Genomic DNA, 25,993 nt, shown 5'->3' with positions numbered 1-25,993 from the left:
ATATATTTAGGGTTTTCTACAACTGGATGATCCAGAAGCTATAAATGATAAAATGATACTAAATTGTAGAAAAAACATGTTGTATTTTTCTGCTGGACTGATAAATGATTGTGATACTTGTTATTGAGCTGTCGTATACAGATTATATAGTACACGAGCTTTCCAAGGGCCCAAAGTGGTAGATACTGTATTTTTCTGCTGATGGTGCTGGTCTCTGTTAGACCTATAAATATTTCAGTGGAGTGACATTTCACAACATAGAATACAAGGAATGCAGAACAGCAGTGGGAAAAGATCATTTTAAACAGTAGATATACACTCCTTCCCTATTTACAGAATGAACATTGAGGAACGATATAAAAAATTGAGTACGTTTTCTGACTTGCAGGAAACCAATGGACAGAATTGTCAATGTTGCAAAGCACTCTAGAACTGTGCTACAGCCCATAAGGATGCCTGTTAGCAGCAACAGGCAGATGCATGGCTCCTGCAGCAGAGGTCTGAGGAGGGATCTAGTGAAGCTTGAGAAATCATCTAGAGTCTGGCAGCTAAAATTAAATGTTAAAAAAAACAAGTTTATGGAATAAGCATCATGGAATCCACTTATCTTTTGGGATCCTGCCATGTGACCTGGATTGACTACTGTTGGAAACAGGATACTGGGTATGATGGACCTTTGGTCTGATCAGTTTGGCAAATCTTATCTTCTTATGAAGCAGTATAGTAGGGGGAGGGGGGGTGAAGTTTTTCTGTGCACAAAACAAGAGGAGAATCTGGAGGTGATCATATCTGAAGATCTTATGGTGGCCAAACAGTAGACAAGGCGATAGCAAAAGTCAAAAGGATGCCTGGATATAATAGGAAGAGGTCGGGCAGGCGCATCCCAATAGGCGAACTAGACGGTCGCCTAGGGCGCCAGCCATTAGGGGGTGGCAAAGAGCAGCCATGTGGGGCCATAGAGCCCATCCCACTGACAGCCGAGAGAAGTAGAGACTCGGCAGGCCGCAAGCAGCACCCATCCTGCTCACGGCCGAGAGAAGCAGAGTCTCAGTGGGCCACGAGTGGTGCCTCTGTTTATGTGCACATGTGTGAGTGAGAGGGATTTTGTGTATACGAGAGAACAATGGTGTTAGTGAGAGAGAGGGAGGGAGCCTGTGTGTGTGAATAAGACAAAGTACCTAAGAGTGTGTACAAGAGGAAGCCTGTCTGAGTGAATGAGGTCGGGGCCAGAGTGAGGGGCTGGACCAGGCAGGAGGGGGTCGGGAGCAAGGTAAAAGGTTCGCCTAGGGCACCTAATGCCCTTACACCGGCCCTGGGAAGAGGAATAACAAACAGAAGAAAAGGCAATATCTTCTTCTGAATAAGTCTCTGGTGAGACCTCATTTGGAGTATTGTGTTCAATTCTGGAGACTACACCTTCAAAAGGATATAATCCAAATAGAGTCAGTCCAAAGAGCAACTGCTATAATGGTCAATAGCATGTGGGGACAGAGAAAAATCTAAACAAGTATATCCTAGAAGAGAAAGGAGGGATATGACAGAGAGATTTAAATACCTCCACAAATTAAATGCACAGAAGGTGCTTTGGCTCTGTGATTTAGCCTTCTTGAGCAGGGTGGCCTGATATGCCCTTCCTGCCCTGGTTTTCTTGCAACTAATTTTGACATAGAAGATCTACAGGTTATTCATTGTAGCATCTATATTTCAAATAATAAAAATATCAGAGTACTAAATAAACACATGAATACCTGAGATGATTATAAAAACTGATGACCACAAGGGTTTCTTTATTATTTATTCAAATTTATAAATTGCCTTCTTCTAGTGGGACTCCAGGCTGTGTACAGCAATAAACATTATCTAGTCGAAAATAATACAGAGCACATCCTTATAATAATGAGTGAATAAAAACAATAAATAAACTAAAATAATAAAACAGCTAGGATTAGGTATCCTTAGTGCAAAACACTTGATTAAACAGCTAGGTTTTGCACATTTTTCTAAAAGCTGAATAATCCTTCACCAACCTCATCCTCTTGGCAATGGAGTTCCAGAGAGTGGGCCCTGTATAAAAAAAATTCCCATTTCCTAGTGTCGGCACAGATGACTTTAAATGGCGGCGGGGCTACAAGAAGGGAATCTTGGGCAGATTGTAAAGCTTGAGTATGCATTTCTAATCTGTCTCTTAGAGACGGAGTTCCTAAACTCCACAAGACTTTATGTATTATCAATACTACTTTCAACAAAATCCTGGTCGCTCTTGGAAACTGGTGAATTCTTTCTAAAGTTGGAGTAACCTGATCATGGAGATTCAGCCTCATAAGAATTCCCATGACTGTGTTTGGAACAAATTATTATTATTAAACTGGAGCCTGTTAAATTGTTTTTCCATGCAGTTCTAGAAATAAGGCATTTCAGTAATTCAATGGTCCTGTAACTAAAAAGCATGAATTACTATAGTCAGATTTTCTACAGTTAAGTATGGCCGCAGATTTCAAAGAGTCCGCAAAAGCCAAAAAGATACTTTCCCTAAGTGATTAATATGCACTTGCATACTCAGTTCAGAATCCAGCAATACTCTTAAATGTTTTCACTTATTTTAGCATTAAAATACAATATAAAAATAAAAATGGGGAAAGAAGCAAATTAGTAAGGTAAAAAGTGTTACATGGAGGGAATTTGGAAGTCTCTGGGTCATTCAGCAAAAGCTGTGAATGATGACCAGGTATTATAAATCAGATATGCTGTACTTGATCATATTGCTTGTGTTAGCTCAAATTTTTTTATTTTAATGGGACAGAAATGGTGGGATGCCTCATGGATCTGGCCTCCAGATGAGCCAGCAGCTTCTTGCTCATCACAGAAGATGGAAACTCCACAGCAGCCCTGGAATTCTACTCCTGTTGCAGAATGGAGTGGGTAATGGAAAATCAGGACTGGACTAGTTCTTGTTCGGTTTAGCAGCACTGAGGTTAACATAGAGGTGTGGCTAATTTAAGACCCTCTAAATGTATTCGTGCTACATGATATAGCAGAGTTTAAAACAGCCTTTCTGAGCGTGGTTTTAAATCTTAAAAGACTCTTCCAGATCTTAGCCTTCTCACTTTAAACACGTTTAACATGATTATTAGAAATGTGTTTTGTCTGTGTGTCTCAACTACAGTGTAAGCTCTATGGGGAAGGGACTTTCTCTTATGTGTACACCTAGTAGCACTACAGAAATATTTAGTAGTAGTAATAGTTCTTCCTCTTTACCCTATTAAAACAGAGAAGAAAAACAAATTCAAAGTCATTTAACAAATGATTTTATTCTTGAAATTATTTTCATATATATAGTTGGTTAGCTATCAATTTCATTTGTACATTTCACTGAAAAAGATATCAGGGCATCAATGGCAGGAATAGTATGCCCTATAGAAATTCACTCTCATTATATATTGTCCATTAACAAAAGATTAACATGCGAACACCTAACACAGTAACGTGGTGGTTGTCAACAAGTAAGAACCTCTTAGCCCACTTTGTTCAGTTTTTTCCCCTCTAAAGGATCCCTGCAGATTTATGGTTATCATTCTCCCTTGCCTTGCAACTGCCCTCCACATCTGACCTAATCATCTAATGCTTTTTCATTAAACCTTGGTCCTTCAGTTTCTTTTTCTAGGAAAAATGTATTTATGTAACAAATTGATACTCATAAACAGTATAAACAATAAAAGTGGTTCACAAGATACATAATCCAAAATAACACTACATACAGTAAATAAAGCAAAATGAAAATAAAACAGTCACAAAATTAATCTGCTATTAGGACCTATAAGAGAGCACCTAGAAATCACATCGCCTTCGGGAACAAAAATGTCTTAACTTGCTTGCAAAATTTCAGGTAGTTTAATTCTGCTTGGACACTGGCAGTGCATTCCAAATCCGAGGGACTACCTGTGAAAAGGCCCAAGCTGCATACCACTTCAGCCTTAACTTTGGGGCTAGAGCCATTGCTAAAACAAAGAACCCTGCAATGTTCTCAAAACCCATCCTGGCCTATACCACATAAGTTCTTCCTATAAATATTTGGGACCATTATTCCTCATAGATTGAAAAACAATCGTAAGCAACTTAAATTTAACCCTCTCCACAATCAGTAACCAGGGGAGCAATTGAAGCAAGGGAGAAGCCCTTTCAAAGTTTAAGTTTCCCATTATCAACCGTGCTGCCGTATTTTGTAATAACTGCAGTTCATGAGTAAGCCTAACCAGAAGTCCCACTTATGGCACATTACAATAATCAAGAATTGATATTACTAGGGCATATAGCGCCAATTTTAATGTTTGAGAATCAAGATAAGGCTGCAATTGACACAATCTTGAGCTGTAAATAAGTTCACTGTGCAACCAGTCCAATACAAGTTTCCAAAGAAAAACTAGTATCTAATATGACCCATAAGAACATAAGAAACTGCCATACTGGGTCAGACCAAGGGTCCATCAATCCCAAGATTCCTAACCTTAAAAGAAATGGAAACAATGTGACCCTCAAGATCAATTTGGATGGTCAAAGGTGATAATCTTTCCATATCAATCTCTTTATAAAGGATGTTAGTCTTGTTCTTATTCAAGAACAGATTACTATTCTGAAATCACTGGGGAAAACAAAACAAGAATTTTAAAAAATAACTGCTTCATCCATATTCTCCCCAATAGGAACCAGAAGCTGGATGTCAATGGCATAAATATGGCCAACACACAGGTTCCTAAAAGTATAGATATTAAATAGCAGAAGTGAGAGAAAGGAACCTTGGAGGACCCCTACGCTCACAACTATAGAGGAAGAAAAGCATATCCTGGAATCAATCTTGTAAAAAGAAAGCAATCCAAGAACAAACAATCCCAATGAGCCCAATCTCCTGACATCTCTCAAGAAGTGTTTGGTGATCAACCAAATTAAAAGCACTGGATAAATCTAACAAAACTAAAACCACCAACTGACCAAAGTCCAAATTACACAGGATATCATTTGACAAGGCCATCAACACTAATTCTGTATTGTGTCCAGGTCAAAACCCAGACTATCAGCCAACCTACTAGCAGACTCCAAAAAATGTGATAATCGAGAGATCACTATCTTTTCAATGAGCTTTGAAAAAAAGCGTAAATTTAATATAGGTCTATAGCTTTCGCATAATCCAGTATTTAACTGGGGCTTTTTCAAATCTGGCTTAATCATTATCATTTAAGAACAGCTAGTAATTGCCTTCTACAAGCGAGGCATTAACAATTCTGCATAACCATTTCAGGCTATCACCAGACAAAGATTTAATCAATCAAGGAGCACAAGGGTCTAGGGGACTACCAGTAGATCTCATACTATCTAATACCAATTTAAGCCCAACACAATTGATTTGTACAAAATTAGTCAACTGAGAAAACTCAATAGACTGAGGGACAGCTCCAGCCAGTAAAACTTCATTCTCCTCAGATACTGAACAAAACCAGACTAAGAAGAAGAATAAGAATTATTAGCCTGTCCCAAAAACATAGTAGAAATCTGCAGACTAACTGCCTTAATAAAGAAATACCCTTACACTTCAAGAAAGAGGCAAATACCATACAATCAGGCATGTAAGCATTAGCACCAGACTCAATAGTCTGACCCAGAAAGCTTCTAACTTTCCTGGATAGTTCCTTATTTGCACTATTAGCCAATCTGACAGTATCAGAAAAGGCTGCCTTTTTCTTTTCAACTGTACATTTCCTATACTCGCAAGCCACTTTCTTCCAATGAGCATGAGCAGAAGAGGAGTGATGTTTTTTTCCATTGATGTTCTAATAAAAAGCATGCAATGGAAAGTGACTGTGAAGGCTAGAAGAGTTACGGTATATTTTTGGAAGAAACGGAGGTTCACTCTGTTTCTTAGGGGAAAGTCATCCTCGCTGACAGTACTCAAAGGACAGGGGCTGAAGACCAGTGAGCCCATTCACAGCCTGAATGTGGCAAGCACTTGAATACCAGTGGAAGAAGATGTGTCCTGTTTAAGCTTTAAAGTATTTGTTAGACTTTAAGTGGGGAGGTTTTGGATCCCCTTTCCCCACAGGGATTGCGGTGCTTTGGTTAAGGACAAAGGAACAACTAAAGGATGGAAGGACTTGAATCAGAAATCCCATCCGGATTTCCACCCTTCAAGGGACCAGGATAGGCTGGGTGACCGAAGAAGGAAGATAATTAAAAAGTGGGATTTTGCAACGCCGCTGGGAGAATATGGGCATTTAAAATCACCATGGGCTCTACCCAGATGTCTACAATAAGGATACCTACCCACTAAGTAGAAGAAATCCTGTATTAACAGTCAGATGTATACTCATAACTTGGACAAATAGACTAATTTATTGAATCAGTAAACTATTATTTTACACCCAGTCCTGATCCTGTCTGACGTATTACTGCTTCTCACCTCATGGGAAACACCAACACTTTTTAAAGATATACACTGGCAACCTTTTTTCATTGTCTGGGCCATAAGCGAGAGCTCCCCCTGTGTAAAAAAAAAAAAAAAAAAAAAAATCCCCAACAAGGATTGAGAGTCAGAGTGAGATGTTTGGCTCCTTGCCAGGTTCTTGTGGCCTGGTTTGGCCTCTGTTGGAAACAGGATGCTGGGCTTGATGGACCCTTGGTCTGACCCAGCATGGCAATTTCTTATGTTCTTATGAGAAGACCAAACCACTGCTAGGGGACAAGAACAGTCAATTTCTGAAGAAGGAGGACAGCTAACGGGGGAAGAAGATTGGCCAAATTGGGGCAAAAGATTAGTCAGCTACTGTAAAAGACTAGCCATTAGCTGTTGCAGAAGACCAGCCAGATGTTGTGGATGAAGACCAGATAACTGTTACTGCAGATGTTATTTAAGAATCATTTATCTACCAGCACTCCTGACCTCTAGTTCCTTCTTAGTCATAAGAACATGCCATGCTGGGTCAGACCAAGGGTCCATCAAGCCCAGCGTCCTGTTTCCAACAGATGCCAAACCAGGCCACAAGAACCTGACAAGTACCCAAACACTAAGAAGATCCCATGCTACTGATGCCAGTAATAGCAGAGGCCATTCCCTAAGTCAACTTGATTAATAGCAATTAATGGACTTCTCCTCCAAGAACTTATCCAAACCTTTTTTAAACCCAGCTACACTAACCACTTCCTCAGTCATTAGTTCAAATTTGATTATGTTATGATCACTATTGCCAAGTGGCCCCACCACCGTTACCTCTCTCACCAAATCCTGCATTCTACTAAGAATTAAATCTAAAATAGCTCCCTCTCTTGTTGGTTCCTGAACCATTTGCTCCATGAAGCAGTCATTTATTCCATCCAGGAATTTTATGTCTCTAACATGTCCTGATGTTACATTTACCCAATCAATATTGGAGTAACTGAAATCTCCCATTATTATTGCACTGCCAAATTGGTTAGCTTCCCTGATTTCTCTTAGCATTTCATCATCTGTCTGATCATTTTGGCCAGGTGGATAGTAGTATACTCCTATCACTATACGCTTAACCAACACTCATGAGATTTCTACCCCTATAGATTCTACTGAACATTTAGTCTTTTGTATGATCTTTATCCTGTTGGACTCTATACCCTCCTGGACATAAAGTGCCACACCCCCACAATGTTGATCCTCACTATCACTGTGGTATAATTTGTACCCTGATATAGCACTGTCCCATTGGATATCCTCCTTCTACCAGGTCTCTGAGATGCCAATTATGTCTATCTCATCATTCACTGCTATACATTCTCACTGCTGTACATTCTAACTCTCTTATCTTAATCATTTTTTTTTTATTGTTTAACCACTTTTATTGTTTTGCAAATAAAACACTTACAACAACTGCAATGGATACAGGGATCCTTATGCATCCAGAGTATCATAACCAGAACCTAAAAAGGTATTATCTTAACAAATCCACTTTTCCTCCTTCTGTTTGTCTCCCCCCTCCCTTTTTGAGAACAGAGAGGAAATAGCCACAGTAAGATGGTACAGTATAACTTTGTGTTACCAAGCAACTTAAAGAAATATCGAAAGGCACACTGTTAATTATTCAAAATCAGACTCCTGGATCTATGTGGCAAAGACTGAATGTATGCATCCCATATCTGCAGGAACTCCCCGAAGATGGGGGGATTCTTTTGAAGTCATACAGGCCATCTACATCATCCAATGTAGGTGGTTACGCCATGCCCAAAATGAGGGCGGATCTGGGTCCTTCCAGGGCAGTATTATGAGTTTCTTTCCTATAACACATGCTTTTTTTTTAACAAATGTGCGGGGACCCATGCTACTAATTAGTAAATCCTATCTAGGTGACGCGTGAGGTCCGCTGCCTTTGCACAAGGCAGGCAAGTTACCAGGCAGTCTTCACATCCACCAGCCACCCAGCTATCTACATTTCTAATAATCGAATCACCAACTATGATGGCCGACCTAACCCTTCCCTCCTGGGCAGCAGCCCTGGGAGAATTGTCCTCAGTGCGAGAGGAAAATGCATCACCTGGAGAGTAGGTCCTTGCTATAGGATCATTTCCTGCTACACCAGGGTAATGCTCCCCAACCAGGAGAACTTTCTGATTCAAGGTAGCATCAGGGTTGCAAAACTGGATTTGGGGCTTGGCTACTATGTCCCTGAAGGTCTCATCAATGTACTTCTATCTGTCTCAGCTCCTCCAGGTCTGCCACTCTGGCCTCCAGAGATCGGACTCGTTCTCTGAGAGCCAGGAGCTATTTGCACCAGATGCACAGATACAATCTCTCACCAGCAGGTAAAAAATCATACATGTGACACTGTGCAAAAGATTGGAAAGTCCTCTCTTGCTGCTGGATTGCTACCTCCATCTTAATTTTGTTGAGGTCCTAGTTAAGTTTATGTTGCTAAGGGAGTTGGAATTAGGGTTATAAGTGTATTCACTAATTAATCTGCTAGTGATCTACAAAAGGATGATTAAACTCTCAATAAGGGCTGGTGTAATAGTACGATTTAGATAACAGCCTAATTGATTTTTAATGAGAAAGCGTCTCTTGCCTAAAAATCAAGGGCTGAGCTAGGGGTGGATGGGAGGGAAACACAGACACTAGAATTAACGTCCTCTGGCTTGCTTATTATCTCAGATGCATTCAAACCCTAAAGAGTATATCCCACTATTAAACCTCTCTCCAAATTTTTTTAAGACCTAAGAATTTCCAAAGCTATACTTACCAATCCTCTTCAAACACCATTAAGTTGATTTTCACTCAAAGGATTAAGAGGTTTGAGATTCGCACGCCTAATGGTGTGTGCTTCCGGTCCTCTTCTATTGCAAAGGGTGTGGTGCCTCTGGAAGCTGGGGCTTGGAGCTCGAAGCCTGGATCGCTCGCTGTGACCTCTGGAATCCTCTCCCAGGGGATGCTGGGAGAAGTATGCAGATGACCCTTCCGGTCCTCTTCTATTGCAAAGGGTGTGGTGCCTCTGGAAGCTGGGGTTGGAGCTTGAAGCCTGGTTTGCTCGATGTGACCTCTGGAATCCTCTCCCAGGGGATGCTGAGAGAAGTATGCAGATGACCCTTCCGGTCCTCTTCTATTGCAATGGTGCCTCTGGAAGCTGGGGCTTGGAGCTCGAAGCCTGGATCGCTCACTGTGACCTCTGGGGTACTCTCCCAGGGAATGCTGGAAGTAGTATGCAGATGAGCCTTCTGGTCCTCTTCTACTGCCTCTGGTATAGTCCTTTAAAGGGACAGGTATCCATCCACTGCCAGGGTCAGAGGGAGTGGGTGGAGTTAACAGAGCCTTGTTCCCCAGTCAAATTGGCGCAGATGTGGGGCAGCAGGGTTGGGGTGCTCAGATGGAAATTGGGCCAGCTCACTCACCCCCTTGCAGCTAGCTGAAGACTTGAAATACATGAACTTTTGAGACCATATAAGTTCCTTATTTATTTTGCTACTTATTAAACTCAGTGCACAGATTTTCAGCAGAGATATAAACCTGGCATTGGACATTACCACAAACCACATCAAAGCAATGCTGGATAGGTAGGAGGTGGATATGGCTAGAATAAAATCCTGGATAAACTATTATCTGGCTACTTCCTTAGTGGAAAAGAAGATTTTTTTAAATTTTTCACACAGGAAAATAAAATAGAAATTAACAATAAACCATTCTTTTTTCAAATTTTATAATATTTTAGGGATTAAGATTCTCAGCACCCATTTTCAAGATACCATTTCTGATTATTAAACTACAAATGTAAGAAAACCAGCATTCTGTGCTGAGCACTCAGGCCAACCACAGTGCCTTCGAGCCCTGCATAATGAGGTCAATTACATTTTCCTAATTGTCAAGTTCATTTCCTTGTAAAACCAGCAGATAAAGTATCTCCTGTTGGCCTGCTCTCAAACAACAAGGGGGATCAGAATAAATTATTAAACACAGAACAGCATCTCAAACTGTCTTTTAACTTGTAATACTGTTATCATGAGCCATAATATTTACACAAACGTAAGCACTTAAAAAATCTCAAACAGTATTTGCCAGCTGTCATTTCGGTGTCAAACTCCGGTCATTTTAATGTGAAACAAGGGTCAGCACATGATGCTTCCTTGCTACTAAAATCTTCCAGTAGTTACTGTACACTTGGTCAGGTTCACCACCCAACCAAGCTCCTGCAATAAGGAGATCACCTTGTGTGTCACCAGGTGGTTCTCTTCTTGAGACTTGGCTCGAATCAGCCAGTTGTCCAAATACGAGTGCACCAGGATTCCTTTTTTTGCAAGGCCGTTGCTACCACCACAATCTTGGAAAATATTCTGGGAGTGGTGGTGTGACCAAAAGGCAGCGCCTCCAACACTACAAAGCATAGAAAGTGTTGGCATTCCAATCGGATGGGAATATGAAGGTAAGCCTCTGACAGATCCAAAGAGGTAAGAAATTCCCCCGACTGTATTACCATTATTATATAGTGTAAGGTTTCCATTCGAAAATGAGTCACCTTCAAGTGACAGTTGACCCTCTTGAGATCCAAGATGGGACAAAAGGAGCCCTCCTTCTTGGGCACAACAAAATAAATGGAATATTACCCCATACTTTCTTGAGATGTGGGCACCGGAACCACAGCCCTCAGTCTGAGAAGCCTTTGAAGTGTGAACACCACTGCCTGCTTCTTCTGCGAGGACTGGCAAGGGGACACTATGAACATGTCCTCAAGAATACTGTGAAATTCTAGTGCATACCCTTCGCGTATCATCTCCAGGACCCACTGGTCTGATGTGATCTTGACCTACCTCTGATAAAAAAGAGAGAGAGACATCCCCCTATTTCCTGTTCCGGAAGGTGGGTCGGTAAACCTTCATTGGGAAGCTTGGGAAGGTCCACCACCCAAGTCCGCTCCTCTCTTGTGCTGCCGGGGATGAAAGGAATGAGACCTACCAAAAGGGCGAGTCTGCTAAAAGGTTGTCCCTTCTGTAAGGATGAAAATGCTTGGAACCCCGGAAATGACCCCTCATACCAAAGGGGCACTGTAACTGTTTCTTATCCTCCTGCAATCAAGGCACCAGAGATTCGCCCCACTTTTTGGTCAGTTTCTCCAAATCGCTCCTAAACAAGAGAAAGCCTTTAAAGAGCATCTTGGTAAGATTGGCTTTGGAAGCTGTGTCACCAGATCAATTTTGCAACCAGAGTTGATGCCTGGTAGCTATCACCAAAGCCACTCCTTTGGCCAAGGTCTGGACCAAATCACAGCCTGCATCTGCTAAAAAGGCAGCAGCAGGCTCCATAACCGCTCTGGAATTCCCTCCACACTCATCAACCTCCTGAGAGAGAAGTATACAAGATCTCGCCACTAGGGCGCAACAGGAGGCAATCTGTAAATTCATCTCCACTGCCTCAAAGGCTTGCTTAAGAATAGCCTCAATCCTTCTATCGTGTACATCCTTCAAGTCCGCTCCTTCCTCTACGGGGATAGTCATCTGCTTAGGCACAGCACATAGCAGAGCATTCACTGTGGGAAAATACAAACACTCTCTCACAGCTGGATCTAGGGAGTACAGGCCTTCCAATGTCTGACCTGCTTTAAAAGTTTCCTCTGAGGCATCCCATTCCAGATCAATCAATTCCTGGAAGGCATCCATCACCAGGAAAAAACAATAGGCTTTACGTAAAGAAACCAAAATGGGATTTTTCCTTGGCTCTGGCATAGCATCTGAATCAGGAACACCCAGATGTTTCAAGGTCTGGGAAATCAGGGCCGGCAGTTCATCTCTATAAAAGAACTGCAATATGGTTCGATATGGTTCCAGCCCTGGAGGAATTTCCCCATCTTCCAGGGAATCTGGATCAACCTCGTCAGTGCCATCCGGAATCCTGTCGGGAACACACACAGGGAGCCGAGGCAAGCCCCGGCACTTAAACATTGGACTGGAAGAAGTATGAGAAATAGGGGAAGAAAAGCTTGTAAGCCTTTAAAAAATTCCAACCAAGAAAAAGCAGTCAGGTCCAGACCAAGCCCAGAAGGAACTGGAGCTGGTCCCACAGAACTGCCCTCGCCAGAGGAGGAGCCAGTCAAGGGAGAACCAAGATCTGGCAACACCCCAGTCAAGGCCATGACCAACCCATCATCAGAATGGGAAGAGCCAGGCTTAGTAAAATCCGAGGAAGATAACGCTCCCTGAGCGTCTGAGCAGCGCTGACACAGGTTAGAAGCAAGGTCAGGCTGAGAAGCCCTAATATGACTGGCAACAGAAACAGGAAGACACTTAGGCTTCTTCTTACTGGCACCATCGCTGCGGTAAACATGCGTCAGAACAGCTTGCGCTCAAAAATGAAATGCTCTCAAAAAATAAGCGCCTAGAAGAAAGCGCGGCAAGGCGTACACACAACCTGTGTGCCAAGTTAAGCGTATACAAAAGTTTGTGCGTGAAAAAAGCATGCCCAAAAACCGAGCACACAATGCATGCACAGAGCCGACACACTGCGCACATCGACGGCCTTTAGAGAGCAGCAGAACAGGCACAAATTCGCACAAAAATGGCTGCACTGTCCTACCACGCAGCGTGCAAGAAAAAAGACTAAGTGTGGGGCCTAGCTCACCGGAGGCCACTCAACCTGCCAGGCTGCCCAGTTCCCCAACCCCAACAGGAGTGGGAACGAACATCAACACAGTGCACCTGTTGTGTTTGTGGCATTGTGGACCCCTGGTCACAATGGAGATGACTCCACCCATGGGGAGGGGCCCCATGAGGAACCACTGCGATAGGTTGAACTCAGATAGCAGACACAGTATGGATAGAGGCTTTATTGTACTGCTTGTAGATAGATGGTAAAGCAGGAAGGTAAGGCACTGATACCAGAAGTGCCAGTACATTCAACAGGCTAAGATGTGAAGTCTCACCCAGATATTTCACGATAGGCGGAAGCCCGCAGTGTGGGTGACGTTGCAACTGGTGGGTGGAGCTGGAGCATCGGATCGTAGAGGAACTCATATGAATGATGGAGTCTTCCTGATGGTGGAAAGTTGGGACCGAAGGTCCATGGTGAGGGACATAATGGCTGGTAGGCCCTTGAGGAGCAAGTACCCGATGGTCCAATATCCTGAAATGTAGAAGAGAGAGAAAGACCCCTGAGGAGCGGTTGTCTAGTTAGAGAGGACCCCTAAGGGTAGTTGGAAGCGAAAGACCTCCGAGGAACAGGTATCTTGAGCTTCAACTGGAGCGAGGCCCTTGGAGTGAAGCAGCGTCTAAGCCTGCAGCTTAGAGCGTTCAGAGTAGCTTAAACCGAAGTCCTTGCTAACTCAAGGTGGTAGTGAAAGCGGAGGCTAGATATACCCGGAGGTACTGACGTCATGCGGTGGGGCTGCCCCCTAGGTTTCCGCCATGACGTGTATTTGAGCATAGGAGATGTGCAAGCTCGCACCCTAGGAGGCCACAGGAGTGAGTATGGTGGATGGGGACGCCCCTGCTGGTATGGCAACGCCGAGACCTCGGCACTCGGCACCGGAGGCAGTCACCTTGCCCAAAGAGAGAGAAAGGGGAGAAAAAGAGGTAAGGCAGAGGGGACGCAGCCATCTGTGACCGATGGACCCAACAGCACCGAGTTCGGAGACTGGAGGAAGTCCTGAAACCTCTCTGTCTCTAATTCAGGTAAAACTTTCTCCTTTTTTTTTTTTTTAAACCTTACTACCTGAGCTCAATGCTTACCAGCTGAGTACAGAGAAGGTCTCCAGCTGTTGGGGGAGAGGGCATCTGCCGTCACTGCCGCACTCAGCCTCCTACACCCGCTGCCTTTTATTTGAACCAGCAGCTAAGTCCACGCCGGGAAACCCAGCTACCGGACTGAGGCACACCTCTGAGGGACCACTGAAATCACCTCAGGAATTCTCAACTGGGGGAGGGACCTTTTGGTATCACCGCAGGAGAGCAGGGCTTTCTTTTCTTTAATTTAGAATTTCAAATTTTTCCTTTCAAAAGTTCAACACAATCCCCATAGGGAGATGCACATCCACCATCTGCTGCAGACGGAGATTACTGGCAGGCTGGGGTCACTGCTCAGTCTCCATCTGCTGGCAGGGGAGCACAAACCCACTGGTCCTGAGTCCATCTGTCTACACACTAGAAAAATTTATTTTTCAACTCCCAGGGCAAGCAAGTGCATTAGCTTGTACTCCCAGTGCAAGCTAATGCACTGGAACATTAAAAAACGAGTGTAGTCTGGAAAATGTGCATTCACACTGCCCCCACACATTTTAACTTGGAATGTGGGAGCAGGGTGAGTGTCAGTGGCCTGAAAGGCGATAGTGCTATACAGTGGAGTGCAGACAAGAGCGATTAGGGCTGGACAGTAGGAGGAAAGCATCGGCAGGTCAGTGAGCAGGGGCTCTGCAGTCTGGACAGCAGTGGCAGCAATAGGGAACGGCCTCTTTTTCTGCACTTGGCTGAAGTCTATAGACTCACATAACATCCTTTAGAGGTGAGTTGAGATGGGGGTCATCAGAAGTGTTGAGGTGAAATGAGCAAGATGGAAAGCTCTGCCACTGCTGGATTCCCACCTCAGCAGCCTAAACAGGGATCCTTGAAGGATACGCTATTGCCCTTCTGATCGGCTCTGGAAACTTAACTTCATCTCTGGCCTGGAATAAAGTTTCCAGCGTTAAGAAAAACTAGATTAGGACAAGCATTCTCCTCTGCATCAGGGAGTATTGCTTAATGCCCTCTTTTGCAAGGGATTTCCATGCAAGGGCACTAAGCAGGACTCACATTTTTGAATGCATATTTTGTGAGTCTAAAATGCCTTCCTGCCTCGGCAATAAGGTTTACACTCACAAAATATGCATTCAAGTGAGGGTAAAACTGTGTTGGGCTGAACATAACTTTTTGCATCCTCCCATCAATTACTTTGTGTTAGAGAAGGGTAATGGACAAATCCTCCAAAGGGAAAGAAGGTAGCTTGTGTGACTAATTGTTATCTTCCCTAGAACAATAATTACAGATAAGTAATTGCCCTTTCTTGAGATAAATAACTTGAACTGAATCACACTGATAAGATTAGCTAAGTTTGTCCACAAAAACTGCAAAAACTGTGCAAAGAAGAAAAAAGTCAATGTGAAGAGAATTTTTCACCATGTCTTAAGATCTTAACATTTTGGTTTTTTTACAAAAGAAATTGGAAGTTCTAGAATAAAGGGATCATGATATGAAATTCAAAGGAGGTAAACCGAGGAATGAGGAAATTTGTATTTACAGAATGGGGCAGTGGTTCCATGAAACAGCCTCCCAGCACAGGCCAAATCAGGATCAGAATTCAGGAAAACGCGGGGATAAGCACAGGGGCGTCTCTATGGCGAGGATGCGAAGGTAAAACTGAAGATCAAGTAGGGTTCTGTGATACTGCAACAGCAATGAAAAATGGGCAGACTGGATGGGCCTTGCATTCTTTATCTGCCATCATATTCTATGTGAAGAGGAGGGGGAAAGGAAGGAGGGTTTTCAGGCCTATAGCTCTGCTATATTTCTGCCTTGTTTGGGGGGGAGGGGTCTCAGCCACCAGTGCTCTCAGGTGTTTCATAGGGATAACTTGGGGAATCAGACCATCAGGCCTGTATTATTATTATTTTTTTTTTTGTATCAGTATTAGCTCTTAACCTGTTATATCCTTTGAATGAGGCTGGTTAAGAGTAAAGTAATTCAGCCACATGCAACCAGATAACTTTAGGACTGCTCTGAGGCGATCCTACAGCTGGGACTGCTTAATGTTGACTAAAATTAACCAGACAACAGCCCCAAAATGCCTTTTATCCGGCTAAGACAGATAAAAAATTGGCATTTAGTCAGATAACTAACACGTTATCTAGCTGAATGCCTTTGAATATTGGAAGACCAGGTTTGCTGGAATCAGAATTAGTAAAAAGCTGGATGTACTTCCTAAAGTTTTCAATCAATTCAAATCGAAGCAAGTGCTCTCTTAAAAATCTAGATGGTAGATAACGGTTTCTTCCTTTTGGCTATGTGAAGAGTGGAAAAACATTAAGGAGGTAATTTTGCAACAGTATGCATTAATTAGTCGGCAAATATACACGTACATGTTACACCACTTTTCAAGGACATGGGTATGTTCCCTTCTGAAAATAATTTCACTGAAAGTACTCACACACAATTATGCATGCTAAACTGAGCGCAGAAATTCTTTAAGGAATTTTAAATGCCTATGAAAATTCTAAAGCACGCATCATAAGCCCAAACTCCTCACCAGCCTTGCCCCTGGGAATGCCTCCACTCAGTTCAGGAAAAAACATACATACTGTGACAGAGTGTGCCGATAACTCCCTCATTCTACCTCAAGGAGCCCGGCTCAGGTTTTTAACCCAGTCCTCCTGAAGGCAGAAGACCATAAGGGATTCTGGGTGAAGATAGGCTCCCTTCACCCTACTATAAGAACACAGGCCTAGAAAGTTTGAGAAGACCCCAGGGAGCTGGTAGGACCTCCTGATACCCCTGTACGGAGTATGTTTGTTAATAAATACTTGCACCAGACTACTTTAGTCAAGTTTTGTTGTGCTCCTGGGCTATTCCCGAGGCCGCAGCAGGCCTGAATACGCTACAACAGGTTTACCCATACATCAGGTGGGCAATTTTAAAACAGCAGGTAAAACATTGTTTTGCCCCATGGAAATGCCTTTGAAAATTACATTCTAAGGAAAATTATGTATAAATCAGCCAGCAAATATGCGCATAAGTTACATCAATTTTCACAGTGGAATTACATACTTAAGTCTGCTTATGCTGGCAAAATGACATATGCAAATTTGCAACTATTTGGTGCTCATCGTTCTGCTGCGAGAATTCACGCACACATCTGAAAATACAAAAACATGCATGTAACTCCAGCCCCCCTCGGAAGCTGCTCCCTGCAATGCCTCTCCTGGCATGTACAATTACATGCATACATTGTGTATGAGTGCTAATTCTGGGCAAGCAACAGTCGCGCAAATTTCCGAAGAGCCATTTCTGCGGGTAAAGCACTAACTTACCCACAATTTTCTCTTCCTCCCAGAGGGAACATTTCAAAGGCATTTCCGTGGACAAAACGGCGCTTTACCTGTGGAGATGGCTCGTTATAAAAGTGCCCCCCGATATGTGGATAAACGTATGTGCCCATGTATGTAAATTTACCCAGGCTGAGTAAAGGCATTACTGAGTGGAAGAGATTCGGACTTCTGCACTTACTTTTGCATTTTCAAAGACGTGTAAAAATTTTCTTGAAATGGTCTGCACACAAATTAGCAGGTGGAAACACCTGAATGCAGTTTTGCCAGGATCATTTTCATAGTGGATTTATATGCATAGGTTTGCTTTCAAAGCTGGTGCCAATGTATTCATGCAGTTACCGATTTTCTTATAAAGGGCTGTTACAAAATTACCCCCATAAAGGACAAATGGCCTGACAAGGTAGAATTCTGATGCCTCGTTAGGCAGTAACTGGAGATGTGCGCTGAGCACTGGCTTGTCTTCATGATCACCGATATTGGTGCTGAAGTAAACTCCAACAAAATACATCTGTTCAGATGGCATATTTGAGTTCACCTGGATTCAACTGGACCAGAAGCCTGTGAATGCCCCATAATGTAGCAGGCTCTTTAACAGGAAAAACCATGAGCCTGTGCAGTATACAGTAGTGCTTTCCTGACCTGATACTATCAGACAATGAGGAAACATAATCAAACAACCAGTCATCCTACAGTAAACAGATGGCAGCTGTCTGACAATGTAAACTTGAGCAACAACATATCTTCAACTTTATTGCTGGTTTTTCCACATTTAGAGCAATTCTGAATAGCTTGCTTCATATGCAATGTGCAGCCTGCCCACGCTGCAGCCAATTTTCAAAGGGAAATCATGTGCATTGTTTTGCTTCCAAAATTAACTTGTGCAAAGTGCACGCAAGGTTGCCGACGTACCCTGCAGCCAAGCGGGGGCAAAACAGTCTGCACATTTGGGAAAATGAGACGCTATTTTCCTCCTCCGCTCTAAGCAGGCTTCTGGGAGTGCCTCCTCGCAGCCTGGCTAAAAGTACATACGCTATGGAAGAGCATGGCCAGAGGAGGGCAATTCTCAGTCAAGCCATTTTAACCAGGTAAATTGCTATTTAAATCCATAAATGGCTTTAAAATTGCCCTCTATAAGATGAGGATATAACTAGGCCTTTTGATCTTAGGTGTTTCTAAACTGCAAATATCAGGTGTATATTTTCTGGCTAATTAGGGGGTTCTAAAATTCAGTGTTTAATCAATGAAGTACACATATTCATCTGCCATGCGGCTGTGGTAGTTAGCCAGTTATACATAATCCTGGATGGTGGACCACTGAAGGTCAAGAAGAGAATCATCCTCCGAGCTCCAGCCCAGGAACAGAGAAGAGATTCCCCCAAGAGCTCCAGGCTGAGGCATGGGCAGAAGGTCTCCATTTGGCTCACAACAGCAACATCATTTCAACAGAACCCATATTGTCACCAGAGGCTGAATGGAAGCCTCCTGGCTATGGTCTTTAGACCACTTTGGTAAAGGTACCCAAATACTACTTTTCCTTCCTTTGGGGGGTAGGGCAGGGAGGGGATAGTCAGGGAAACACATCAGTTCTTATTCATGATTGTTCTATCTTGTGGGGAGATGTTTTTGTGTTTCACACTGACGTTTTTTTTCTCCCTTTGTCCTGCAGGAAGATGCTGGGATGAACATAAGAAGATACTATACTGGGAGGAAGTGACATCAACCTAGCTGATGGCAGCAAAGCTTTCGAACTCCCTCAATACCCATGCTTTTTATAGCTCAAAGAAGCTCAGCCAGCTGCAATTTCTATCAAACTCTGCCGCACGATCGCACAACATAAATAGCGATGGATGGGAAACGAAAATCCGTTGATTTCCAACATTTTTCATACCGCAAGGTATCTGAGCAAGGCCCAACGGAAAGCAGACTCACAGCGGCTGCTGATCTCGCCTCAGAGCAGAGAAAGCTTGATGAAGAGTTCAATATTTTGGTGGAGATGGCCCCGACCCGTGCGGAATTTCATAATTGGTTCTGTGCTTTACGACAAGACCTTAAAAGCTATAAAAAAGAAATTCATGAAATGCTAGACAACTTTCACGAGAAATTGGCAACCATGGGAAATAGGGTGGACGAAATGGATGCCTGAATGGAAGGGCAATCTGAATTAACTAAGCAATTACAAGATTCATTCCATGAGCTGCAAGATGAAAATGTTGCTATGCGGGCCAAACTCGCAGATCTCGAAAATTGGGCCAGGAGGGGAAACCTCAGATTTCGCAGGCTTCACGAGAGCCCGGAGAACGCTGATTGTGAGAAAGTAGTAAGCAGTTTCTGTAATTTTCTATTGAACCCTGAGGGGCATGAGGAATCTCCATCAGCTCAGGATATAAAAATCGATAGAGTGCATCGGGCCCTTAGGCCGGCTAGCGCTAATGCCCCACGGGACATAATTGTCAGCTTTCACGAGTATTCTCAGAAAGAAAAAATAGCTACTGCGGCTAGGAAGCAGAATCGCTGGATGTGGGAAAATCAAGAAGTCTCAATATATGCTGACTTTTCACAAGCGACGCTCCAAAACTGATCAGATCTTCGGGAAGTTACTCAATTCCTGCGCAAAGAAAATGTGAAGTATAGATGGCTACACCCGTTTGGGCTATCCCTCATGTGGGATGGTATTACATCTCAGATACGTTCCATACACAAGGCGGAGGCCATCTTGCAAGACAGAGGATTTAAAACCACGACAAGCACAGGGCCCGGAGCTCGGAAATACTCTGCCAAAGACCAGCACCTACGATGGCAGAGAGCAGGAGCTCGTAACAGCAGGCTGAAGAGAAATTCAGATACCAAAGCTTATACATCAAGACCAAGCGGGATTTATACCAGGGAGATTGGCAGGAGACAACATCCACAAACTCTTAAATTTGATGTGGGTGGCACACTCAAGCAAGTCGGAAGTGCTATTTCTATCTATCGATGCCGAAAAGGCATTCCATATGGTGCGCTGGCCGTTTTTGTTTGGGGTTTTAAAAAAATGGGATTTGGCCCTTGCTTTTGTGGCTGGCTTACCAAACTATATGAAAAGCCCAGAGCCTGCTTAAAAATCAATGGGAGATACTCTAACCAATTTATTGTTGGCAGGGGCACCAGACAAGGGTGTCCATTATCTCCAGCTCCAGTCTTTTCATCAAACCTGGGATGCCTACTTACACTGGCGTGCCTCTGGAGATGATTAAGGCAATTTGAACTTGGAGAGGAGGGGTGCGGTCCCTCTATACTACCGCCACTGGATCGCCTCTACATGGGACGGGCAAGAGAAGAGTGTTGATGAATGAGACTGTAAAATACAAAGTGTGAACTTAAGATTCTTGAGTATCTATGAGTTCATACCAGATGATCCCCTATGGTTGGCTGGGGAGGGAGGGAGGGTGGGATTAACCTAGGGAATAAAAATGTACTCAATGGTGGTGTTTTATGCTGAATCTGATTTTATTGTACTGTTTGTGTTAACCACCAATAAAAATGTAAAAAAAAAAAAAAGAAGATACTATACTGGTCAGACCAAGGGTCCATCAAGCCCAGCATCCTGTTCCCAACAGTGGCCAAGTCAGGCCATAAGAACCTGGCAAGTACCCAAAAACTAAGTCTATTCCATGCTACTGATGCCAGTAATAGTGTGGCTATTACCTATGTCAGCTTAATTAACACCACTTAATGGACTTCTCCTCCAAGAACGTATCCAAACCTTTTTTAAACCCAGCTACACTAACTGCACTAACCACATCCTCTGGCAACAAATTCCAGAGTTAATTGTGCATTGCGTGAAAAAGAATTTTCTCTGATTTGATTGAATGTACAATTTGCTAACTTCATTGAGTGCCCCCTAGTCCTTCTATTATCTGAAAGAATAAATAACCGATTCACATTTACCTGTTCTAGTCCTCCCATGATTTTATAGACTTCTATCATATCCCTCCTCATCTGTCTCTTCTCCAAGCTGAACTGTATCATTTTGGTCTCCCTTTTCTGTACCTTCTCCAGTGCAAGTATATCTTTTTTAAGATGTGGCAACCAGAACTGTACACAGTACTCAAGGTGCAGTCTCACCATAGAGTGATACAGAGGCATTATGATATTTTCCGTTTTATTTTCCATTCCCTTCCTAATAATTTCTAACACTGAGCCGACGATTTCAATGTATTATCCACTATCATGCTTAGATCTTTTTCCTGGGTGGTAACTCCTAATATGGAACCTAACATCGTGTAACTATAGCATGGATTATTTTTCCCTATATGCATCACCTTGCACTTGTCCACATTAAATTTCATCTGCCATTTGGATCCCCAATCTTCCAATCTTGCAAGGTCCTCCTGTTTACTTTTTTCTACTTAGAAAATTGACCATTTAATCCTACTCTCTGCTCCCTGGCTTTTAACCAGTTTGTAATCCATGACAGGACATAGCCTCCTATGACTTTTTCGTTTTCTTAGAAGCCTCTCATGAGGGGCTTTGTCAAACGCCTTCTGAAAATCCAAATATACTGCATTTACCAGTTCATCTTTATCCACATGTTTATTAACCCCTTCAAAAGAATAAAGCAGATTTGTGAGGCAAGACTTCCCTTGGGTAAATCCATGCTGACTGTGTTCCATTAAACCATGTCTTTCTATATGTTCTGTGATTTTGATCTTTATAATAATTTCCACTATTTTTCCCAGCACTGAAGTCAGGATCATCGGCCTATAGTTTCCCAGATCACCCCTGGAGCCCTTTTTAAATACTGGGGTTACATTAGCCACCCTCCAGTCTTCAGGTACAATGGATGATTTTAATGATAGGTTACAAATTTTAACTAATAGATCTGAAATTTCATTTTTTAGTTCCTTCAGAACCCTGGGTGCATACCATCCAGTCCAGATGATTTGCTACACTTTAGTTTGTCTTGCTTACTACAGCTACCAGGTTCACAATTATTTGGTTCAATTCAACTGACTAATCATCCTTGAAAACCATCTCCAGGACCATTATCTCCCCAACATCCTCAATAGTAAAAACAGAAGCAAAGAATTCATTTAGTCTTTTTTGCAATGGCCTTATCTTCCCTTAAAGCCCTTTTAACCCCTCGGTCATCTAACGGTCCAACCAAATTCCTTACTGGTTTCCTGCTTCGGATATATTTTAAAACGTTTTTAACAGAGACGCCATGTTCACATGAATGGTGGAGCTGTTTTCCACCCTCGATTTACACATGCTCAAAGGGAACAGCTCTTTTTGATCAGTCTGAAAGTAAGTCATTGTAGAAGCCCACACATACTTTCGGCTAGGCAGAGGAGGGAAATATTCAGTCAGACCAGTTTACCTCACAAAATGGCTTGAAAAATTGCTCTCATTAGGTAATAATGTATCATAAGTATGCTACAGTCCATGGGAAGCTCGAGATGCTAAAGAGCAATGCACATCCTTTGAATCTGAGAACTTTCCAAGAGGTCCTGTGTAAATCCCCTTAACTACACCGAAGTAATACTTTGTTGAAATCCTTGAAGTTCCCGATGAAGCAATTCCCTGTTAGAAAGCTTACTTTTAGCCCAGCTGGTAAGCATGCAGCGGGAACAGAAGGAAGATCAAAGGAATCATAGACTTTTCAGCAATCGTCTGGGCCTGACTGCAATGACAGAAAATTCATCAGAGATAGTGCTGGCAAGGTCCACTCTTTTAGCAACCTTTGTCTTTCAGCAAGACAAGAAAATGATTTCCTCATTGGTATTTCTGCTATAGAAAGATCTGGGCTTTCCCCAGATGTTTGTAAAGGAGAAAAAAATGTCCATGTGTCAGAAAGCTCAGGCTATTGACACAGAAACTTTTGATTGTTTCCCTTGTAAATAAATGCCTGACAAGTAAGAAAATGTAAGATCTTTCTTATAAACTCTCTCAGTGGTAGCTTCTTTTTTTTTTTTTTAATATTCTATCTTTCATGACACTTCAAAGCATTTGGCTTTGAAGGCTGATCTTCAGCTCTAAGAAACGTCCTGTTACCAAAGCCAGGAATATTGTTTCTGTGTAACAGGAAATGAATCAGTTACTTGCTTATTGTAATTTACCAGGAGAAATATATGCAAATGTAATCATTTTGCTTTTCACCTTTGGTACCCTGCCTCTATGGTTTTCCTCTTTTGATCCCTCGTGTTAGTACAGGGGTGGGCAAATCTGGTCCTGGAGGGTTTTCAAGACATCTCCAATGAATATGCATGAGAGAGATTTGCATGCACACTACCTCAATTGCATGTAAATGTGTCTCATTCACATTTATTAAGGATATCCTGAAAACCTGACCTGGCCAAGCACCAGAATGTATTTATTTATTTGTAAAATGGCCCGCTCCTGCGTTAGCAGACTATCAGGTCGATACAGTAACGTGCGGTTAAAGATTCCCCGTCTGTAACGTGCTGGGAGCGCACAATACAGATGAGTAAGGCGATCCAGCGATACAGTCTCCAGTTTCACGCGTCCTTAGCGCTTCGTAAAATAGACACATAACCCTTTCCGCACGCAGCATGTATATGATGTGTAAATGAACGAATTAGCTGTATAATGAAGGAATTAGCTATTCCCCTCCGATACTGTAACGGGCGCTGATATTATCTCCTTAGTAACCCGCTGTTTTGCCGCGGCCTTAACGTGTTAGTTTACCGCCTCCCCCTAGTAGGTGTTAGGACTGTGAGTCTAGTAACAAATCCATCGACACCGCTTAAGATACTCAAAAACAATAAAACACAATAAAAAAAAAAGCGATACAGAGATGATCGAGAAAATGTAATGCTGTGGGACACATAAAACCTGTCAGGAAAAAAAATAAAAATTTTTAAATACCTGTCGGAGAGCCGCGTGGGTCCAGGCGGCCGGCGGCGGGATCCGGGGGGCGGGTGGTCGCGTGTTAAATCTAGGCCGCGGGCGGGTGGGCGCCTGTTTCAGGCGGCGGCGGCGGCGGGGGCGGGTGGACATGCGTTAGTTTCAGACAGCCGGCGGGCGACGGCGGGAGCCGGGGGGCGGGTGGTCGCGTGTTAAATCTAGGCCGGGTCGCACAGACGCGCATTCATCCAGGCGGAGGAGCCGGCGGCGAAAGCTGCCGGCTCCTCCGCCTGGATGAATGAATGCGCGCCTGTGCGACCCCTGCGATTCGGCGCTCAAGGCGTGACTTCATGACGCCCGACGTCACGGCATGTGACTGCCTTGAGCACCGAATCGCAGGGGTCGCACAGGCGCGCATTCATCCAGGCGGAGGAGCCGGCTGCTTTCGCCGCTGGCTCCTCCGCCTGGATGAATGCGCGCCTGTGCGACCCGGCCTAGATTTAACACGCGACCACCCGCCCCCCGGCGCCGGCCGTCTGAAACTAACGCGCTTCCACCCGCCCCCGCCGCCGCCTGGAACAGGCGCCCACCCGCCCGCGGCCTAGATTTAACACGCGACCACCCGCCCCCTGGATCCCGCCGCCCGCCGGGACCCACGCAGCCCTCCGACAGGTATTTAAAAATTTTGTTTTTTACACTTCCTGGTGCCTGTCATTTCAAATGTCATTTGAAATGACATTTGAAATGACAGGTACCAGTGCACCCAGGTTACTGTATAGGCGCTGTATTAAGCGCCTATACAGTAAAATGGGTTGCGCGGGCATAACCCTTCCCTAACGCTTCACAGCCGCGGCATGCATCTGCATGCAATTAGAAGAGAGTATCAGGCGCTAGGTCAAGAGAACTGTGCGTGCGGGGAGGAAGGGTGCGCCTGACACTGCCGCACTGTTTCTACCGCGGCCTTACAGTATCGAGCCATATATAGGGAATGTGCAGGATGGCTTTTTAAACTTTTTTCACATAATTTTTCCTTGTGTGCATATTTCATTTCATACTGGAAGATGTTTGTGATTTTGAGATTTAATTGTGAATGAAAATAAATAAAAATACAAAGCGTTATTAATTCTGATTTGCAGTTTTTGAAAAAAACTAGTAGAATAGCAGTTAAGGACCAATTAGTCTAGCACCCAGTCGGGTTTTAAGGCTTTCCGCTATGAATATGCATGAGATCTCTCTGTATACAATGAAAGTGGTGCATGCAAATAGATCTCATGCATATTCATTATGGAAACCCTACAAACCTCACTGGGTTGTGGCCCACGAGGATTGAATCTATGCACCCCTGGTCTAGCCCATCTGCCCGCTTGTTCTCTACACTTCTCTAGCCAAGCATCTACCTCAGTTGTCAGCTATAGCCACTTGGCTGGCTGCAGAAAACTGCTACTTATCCAAGTCAGTTTTTTTTGTCTTCTCTCGTTGGTCGCTTTACATTCTGTGTATCTGAGTATACAAGGTCACATACTTAAAACCAATACCCAAGTCGTTTTCTGTCTCATGTGTTTTACCCAGTCTTTTACCTCTGTTTTTGCCGC

The 25,993-nt window shown here is 43.4% G+C and overlaps 1 protein-coding gene across 1 annotated transcript in view; it reads right to left on the bottom strand.

Annotated features, from left to right (window-relative positions):
* The window catches only part of LOC115097169, a 260,825-nt gene that overhangs the window by 90,989 nt on the left and 143,843 nt on the right, over nt 1–25,993 (bottom strand). The window lies entirely within an intron of this gene.

The sequence above is a fragment of the Rhinatrema bivittatum genome, chromosome 1 (assembly GCF_901001135.1).
Source record: "Rhinatrema bivittatum chromosome 1, aRhiBiv1.1, whole genome shotgun sequence".
Lineage (NCBI taxonomy): Eukaryota > Metazoa > Chordata > Amphibia > Gymnophiona > Rhinatrematidae > Rhinatrema > Rhinatrema bivittatum.
This window is presented reverse-complemented; position numbering and strand designations above follow the sequence as displayed.